This window comes from Lactuca sativa, chromosome 8 (assembly GCF_002870075.4).
Source record: "Lactuca sativa cultivar Salinas chromosome 8, Lsat_Salinas_v11, whole genome shotgun sequence".
NCBI classification, from domain to species: domain Eukaryota; kingdom Viridiplantae; phylum Streptophyta; class Magnoliopsida; order Asterales; family Asteraceae; genus Lactuca; species Lactuca sativa.
In genome coordinates, this window is record NC_056630.2 from 132,162,924 (window position 1) to 132,170,054 (window position 7,131).

General features: G+C 42.9%; 1 non-coding gene across 1 annotated transcript; it reads left to right on the plus strand.

The window, feature by feature from the left end:
- Positions 1–5,509: 5,509 nt before the first annotated feature.
- On the plus strand, positions 5,510–5,616 carry LOC111888212 (small nucleolar RNA R71). The gene has a single exon (XR_002849118.2). It is a non-coding gene; the product is annotated as a small nucleolar RNA R71 (small nucleolar RNA).
- The last annotated feature ends 1,515 nt before the right edge of the window (positions 5,617–7,131 follow it).

The window sequence follows — 7,131 nt, forward strand, 5'->3', positions numbered from 1 at the left end:
TCTGTGTAAAGCAGTTAACAATCTAATTTTTCTACAGGGGTTTGTTGTAATGGCCTATCTAACCACAAATCATACAGAAATTCGTTCTAATATCACGTAATTAGTGGCTAATTCGAAACCCTAGAAATTAAGGAAACCCCCAAATCCGAAATCAAGTAAAATCGGGGCAAATCCATGATAAAGATCAAACCTTTAAGGAGTTTATAGTGTAAAGATGTTACCTTTTTGGTTAAATGATGAGAATCGAGTAGAAATTCGAAGAAACTTGGACGAACTCGCAAAAATCGCTTGGCTGCTCAAGGGTTGCTGTGCACGGCGAGTATAAGGTGGAATGGGTGAATCGGATACTCGCTGAGTAGAAAGGACCTACTCGCCGAGTACATATGCATTTTCGCGTTTTCTCGGGTTACTCGGGTAGGTACTCGCCGAGTATACGGCCCCTACTCGGCGAGTAAACCTTACAGATTGAAAATTTTTGTGACAATTTTAAAGAATTTATGTATTTTCTCCTTTTTTAAACCCTCCACCCCACACTCTAAGCGTTGCTTGTCCTCAAGCAGTTATGTTCTCAAAATAAATGAAGAAAAGAAAGAAAAATGAAGTAAAAGAAAAGGAAAGAAAATGCAAACTTGAAACTCGGGTTGCCTCCCGAGAAGCGCTTCTTTTTTAGGGAGTCATTAGCTGGACTCCTTCTCTTCTACGTGGCTGCATTCTTTTCCAGCAACAACAATTCTTCCATTCCTTCGTTACGGGGGACTCCTTCTTCATATTTTTTAACCCTATGACCATTGACCTTGAAAGGCGTGCCATCTCTTGATAATAGCTCTATGGCACCATGTGGAAACACCGTCTTCACTACAAAAGGCCCATCCCACCTTGACTTGAGTTTTCCCGAGAAAAGCTTTAGTCTTGAGTTAAAGAGCAACACTTTTTGTCCTTCATGAATTTGTTTATCTTTGATCCTCTTGTCATGCCACATCTTAGTCTTCTCTTTATATATCCATGAGCTAGAGTATGCATCATTCCTTAGTTCTTCAAGAGCATTCATTTGCATTAACCGGTTGCTCTTTAGTTCATCCATGTTGAAGTTACAACTCTTTAATGCCCAAAACGCCTTGTGTTCTAACTCCACTGGTAAATGGCATTGCTTCCCATAAACTAACCTATATGGTGCGGTACCAATAGGTGTTTTGAAAGCTATACGAAAGGCCCAAAGTGCATCATCTAGCTTATCCGACCATTCCTTGCGATTGCTCCCCACCGATTTCTCCAAAATTCGCTTTAAGGCTCGATTTGTCACTTCAGTTTGTCCACTAGTTTGTGGATGGTATGATGTGGAAAACTTATGGGTGACCCCATACTTCTTTAACACCTTTTCCAATTGATCATTGGCAAAATGTGTGCCTCGGTCACTAATAAGGGCTTTCGGGACTCCAAATCGTGAGAATAGTTTCTTTAAAAACCGTACTACCACCCGTCCGTCAGTTGTCGGTAATGCTTGTGCTTCCGCCCACTTAGATACATAATCGACCGCTACCAGTATGTACTTGTTCCCTTTTGACATGGGAAAAGGTCCCATGAAGTCAATGCCCCACACATCAAACACCTCGCACACTTGGATACTATGTTGTGGCATTTCATTTCGAGATGAAATATTTCCCACTCTTTGACAAGCATCACATTCTTTGACAAATTGGGTTGCATCTTTAAAAATTGTTGGCCAATAAAACCCAATGTCAAAGATCTTCTTCGCCGTGTAGTGTGCTCCATGATGTCCACCCGTGGGCCCGCTATGACAATGCTCTAGTATTTTCCGGCTTTCCTTCCCGAATACGCATCTTCTTATGATTCCATCTGCACAGCTTCGGAAGAGGTATGGATCATCCCAAAAGTAATATTTTATTTCAGCAAAAAATTTCTTATTTTGTTGGCTGCTAAAGTCTTTCGGGATGTATTTTGTAGCTAAATAATTAGCTATGTCCGCGAACCATGGCTCTTCTCCCACTGTCACCATGATGTACTCGTCCAGGAAGTCGTCTCCAACTTTATCTTCGTGCAATTGCGGGTTCTCAAGCCTTGACAAGTCGTCGGCTGCCACATTCTCCATTCCCTTCTTGTCTCGTATCTCTATGTCAAATTCTTGAAGAAGTAGCACCCATCGTATTAGTCTTGGCTTGGCATCCTGTTTGGAAAACAAATACTTGATAGCCGAGTGGTCAGTAAAAACAGTAGTTTTAGATAAAACCAAATAAGGGCGGAATTTGTCAAAGGCATACACCACAACTAGTAATTCTTTTTCCGTGGTGGTGTAATTTTCTTGGGCTGGGTTTAGGGTCTTGCTAGCATAATATATGGGTTGAAAGTGCTTATCAACCCTTTGACCAAGGACAGCTCCTAATGCATAGTCACTAGCATCACACATAATCTCAAAAGGTAAGTTCCAATTTGGTGCAATGATGATCGGGGCATTAGTTAGTTTTTCCTTTAAAAATTCAAATGCCTCTAAACACTCTTTAGTGAAATTAAATGGTGCATCTTTTAGTAGTAGTTGTGTTAGAGGTCTAGTTATTTTGGAAAAATCTTTTATGAAACGCCGGTAAAAACTCGCGTGTCCTAGAAAACTCCTAATGCCCTTCACATTGGTTGGTGGGGGTAATTTGGCAATAGTGTCTATCTTTGCCCTATCCACTTCAATTCCCATTTTGGAAATCTTGTGGCCCAACACTATACCCTCCTTGACCATAAAATGACATTTCTCCCAATTGAGCACCAAGTCGGTTTTTTCACACCTAGCAAGCATTTAGTCAAGATTAGTGAGACAATCATGGAAAGAAGATCCAAAAACGGAAAAGTCGTCCATAAAAACTTCCATGAATTTTTCCACCATATCGTGGAATATAGCTGTCATGCACCTTTGAAAAGTCGCGGGTGCATTGCATAACCCAAAAGGCATGCGTCTATAAGCAAAAGTCCCACTTGGGCAAGTGAATGTGGTCTTTTCTTGGTCCATTGGGTCTATGGGTATTTGAAAATACCCCGAAAATCCATCTAGAAAACAATAATAGCTATGGCCCGATAATCTCTCAAGCATTTGATCAATAAAAGGTAAGGGAAAATGGTCTTTACGAGTGGTATCGCTTAGCTTTCGATAATCAATGCACACTCTCCAACCGGTTACCGTTCGTGTCGGAATTAGCTCGTTATTTTCATTGGTTATGACCGTCATCCCTCCTTTCTTGGGCACCACTTGGACCGGACTCACCCATGGACTGTCGGAAATGGAATATATAATTCCCGCATCTAAGAGCTTGACCACTTCCTTCTTGACTACTTCTTGCATATTCGGGTTCCGTCTTCTTTGGTGTTGTACAACCGGCTTTGCTCCTTCTTCCAGGTTGATCTTGTGGGAGCAATAGGATGGACTTATTCCCTTGATGTCGGTGATGCTCCATGCTATGGCCCGTTTCCGCCTCTTTAATACTTGCACGAGTTCTTCTTTTTCAGAATTGGTCAGGTCAGAGGCTATAATTACTGGCTTTTGGTTGCCTTCTTCGAGAAAAGCATACTCCAAATGATCTGGTAAGGTTTTCAGTTCCGATTTTTGGCTCTGACTGTTGGACTCGCCGAGTGCAGGTAGGGTACTCGGCGAGTTTGTGGCTGCATTCACGAATTCTGACTTTTCTTCATATATACTCGGCGAGTAGATCGGCCCTACTCGGCGAGTAGGGCTGTCAGATTGCTTCATTAGTTGTTCATACTCCGCTTCTTCCAACAGTCTTTCAATTTCTAATAGATCTTTTTCTGGATCAAATGCTTCATCTAAAGCTGCAAACTTGTTGGAATCTTCAGGTATGTCTTCCTCCAATAGTTCATCAAGCATGTCGATTGAGAATGCCGTGTCGTCACTGCTCCTAGAATACTTCATAGCTTGGTCCACCCCGAATGTTACTGAATCGTCCCCGACCCGCAAGGTGAGCTTTGAGTCTCTCATGTCTACTATAGCACTTGCCGTGTTGAGGAAAGGTCTTCCAAGGATAATTGGCACTTGTGGATCCGCCTCCATGTCTAGAATAATAAAATCGGCGGGAAATACGAATTTGTCCACCTTGACTAGTATGTCTTCGCATATGCCTTTTGGGAAGGTGACTGTTTTGTTGGCCAAGTGTATTGCCATGCGAATTGGCCTTGGTTCTGGGAGATCCAGCTTCTTAAAGAATGAATATGGCATTATATTCACACTTGCTCCCGAATCGGCTAAGGCATGAATGATGGTCAAGTTGCCAAATTGGCAATGTAAGGTCAAGCTCCCCGGGTCACCTTTCTTCTTTGGTAGCTTATTTAGCATAGCAGCTGAGCAGTTTTCATTGAGTACTACCTTCTTCACTTCTTCCATCTTCTTTCTATTGGTGAGAAGTTCCTTGAGGAATTTTGCATACTTGGGCATTTGCATGACGGCTTCAATGAAGGGTATATTGATTTGAAGAGTCTTGATGTGATCTAGAAACTTCTGATACTCTTCTTCCTGCTTCTCCTTCTTAGCTCGGGTTGGGTATGGCATGGGAGGCTGGTAAAGTTTTTCAGGAATCTATGCAGTGGGATTTTGTGATGTACTCGCCGAGTCCATACGTGGTACTCGGCGAGTAGGACTGTCAGAGTGTGTTTCTTGGTTTTCTGCTTGCTTTTCTGCCTCCTCCTTCTGTGATTTCTTGGATGGCTCAGTCTGAATAGGTGCCAGGGGGTGATTATCTTCCCACTTCTTGTTGTGACAATGTTTATTTGCGCGCCTCGTGGGTTATTTTCAGTTTTGCTAGGAAGTTCGCCCGGTGACCTTTGGTTGATTTGTTGAGCAAGTTGCCCAAGCTGTGTCTCTATATTGTGAATAGATGCTTGCTGGTTCCTTAGCATGGTTCTTGTTTCTTGAATTGCAGCATCATGGTCACTATGTCTTTTTTCTGAAGCAGCTACAAATTTTGTGAGCATTTCTTCCAAGCTTGGCTTCCTTTCTTGCACCGGTTCCTCCTTTTGGTAGAACCCTCTCCCTTTTTGCCTAAACCTTTCCTCCTTGGCTTTCTTGTACTCTTCATAAGGGAGTCAATCTTTCTTTTGTTTTCGCCAGTCTTCATCATATCGGTCTCCACTTGAGTAACACACTTGCGCCTTCTTGTTGCCATTTTCATCTAAATCACAATCTCTAGTGAGGTGAGGCCCATTGCAGTTTTCACAACCCACCCGAATAGCATGGATTGTTTGATTCATTTTATCCATCCTCCTATCCATGGTTTTTAGCATAGCCATGACCGCGGATAAGTCTTCAGTAGCTGCATAGGCAGCTCCCCTAGTGACATCATGCCTAGGGTTGTGGTATTCTCTAGAGTGTTTAGAGAATTCTTCAATCAATTCTTTGATCACCGGGGGTGGCTTCTTTGTGAGCGGGTCTTGCGAGTCTAGTAACTGCCTGGTTGTGACATTGACTCTATCATAGAAGATGGACACTTCTTACTGGCTGTTAAGGTCATGATGTGGGCAGTTTCTTAGTAAGCTCTTGTACCTTTCCCAAGCTTCATATAGAGACTCTCCAGCTTGTTGTTCAAAGTTAGAAATGGCCTTCTTCAACTTGGCTATCTTGGAAGGTGGGCAGAAGTGATCAATGAATTCTTCTTTCATCTTGGCCCAAGTGGTGACTGATCCGGGGAGAAGTGACTTGAGCCAGTCTTTTGCAGCACCTTTGAATGTCACCGGAAGCATACGAAGTAGTTGAGTCTCGCGGGGCACATTTGGAACATTGAAGTAATCAGCTACATCATTGACTTCATCCAAATGTTTGTAGGAATCTTCATGGTCTTTTCCATAAAAGGGTATTTCCTTAAGTAAAGCTAGGATATGACCCTTTAGCTCGAAGGTAGCAGTTGCGGGAATTGCGGGTTGCACAAGTCCCGGGCCAGTGTCGTCTCGCATCCTCTTCTTCCATTCTCCCATGGGGATTCCATCAATGTTAGCCATTGTGACGGCTAACTCTTCCTCGGATTCGGTTTCGTGCTCGTATGTCGGGTCCTCTTCTTCTTCGGTCTCGTACTCGATATCTTCCTTAGCCGGTTCGTCGATTACTAAGGAAGCGCTGGATGCTCCTGATTTGCTGCTCTTCTTTTTCCCAAAAATAGTCTTCAAATTGGACAAGGGTGATTTCTTTGGTGTACTTGAACTATCCACGTCCTTTCCCTTGTTTCTTTTCAATGCGGTTTCGGGATCTTCAAACGGGGGTACCAGCGGGGTGTTTGATCCTCTGGTCATGAAAGTCCTGAAATAAACAAAATAAAAGCGTAAAAAGAACAAAAAAAAATGTACTAAAAAAATTAAAATTTACTGCTAAATAAACTGCTACTCGCCGAGTCGGTGCGATTGCACTCGGCGAGTATCAGTACACTAATAAACCTTGATGAACCTAATAGCTACAAGGAAGCCATGGCAGGCCTGGATTCTGTGAAATGGAAAGAGGCAATGGATAGCGAGATCCAATCCATGTATGATAACCAATTTTGGAATTTGGTTGATTATGTGCCCGGACGTAAGACCATTGGGTGCAAATGGATCTTCAAGAAGAAGACCGACGTGGATGGAAACGTACACACATATAAAGCGCGATTGGTCGCGAAGGGCTTTACTCAAACTCCTGGAGTTGACTATGATGAGACCTTCTCACCAGTTGCGAAGATAAAATCTATTAGAGTGATGCTAGCGATTGCCGCATTTCATGATTATGAGATTTGGCAAATGGATGTGAAGACCGCTTTCCTTAACGGGAAGTTGGCTGAGGATGTTTACATGGCTCAGCCAGAGGGGTTTGTGGATCCGAAGCATCCGAATAGAGTGTGTAAGCTTGAGAAGTCCATTTATGGACTTAAGCAAGCGTCTCGCAGATGGAATCTTTGCTTCGATGAGAAAGTCAAAGAGTTTGGATTTGTACGAAGCGAAGATGAATCATGTGTATATGTCAATGCCAGTGGGAGTATATTAAGCTTCCTCGTTCTATATGTCGATGACATATTACTCATAGGAAACAACATCCCGACTCTGCAGGAAGTTAAGTCCTAGCTCGGGAAGTGCTTCGCTATGAAGGAACTCGGATAGGCTTCT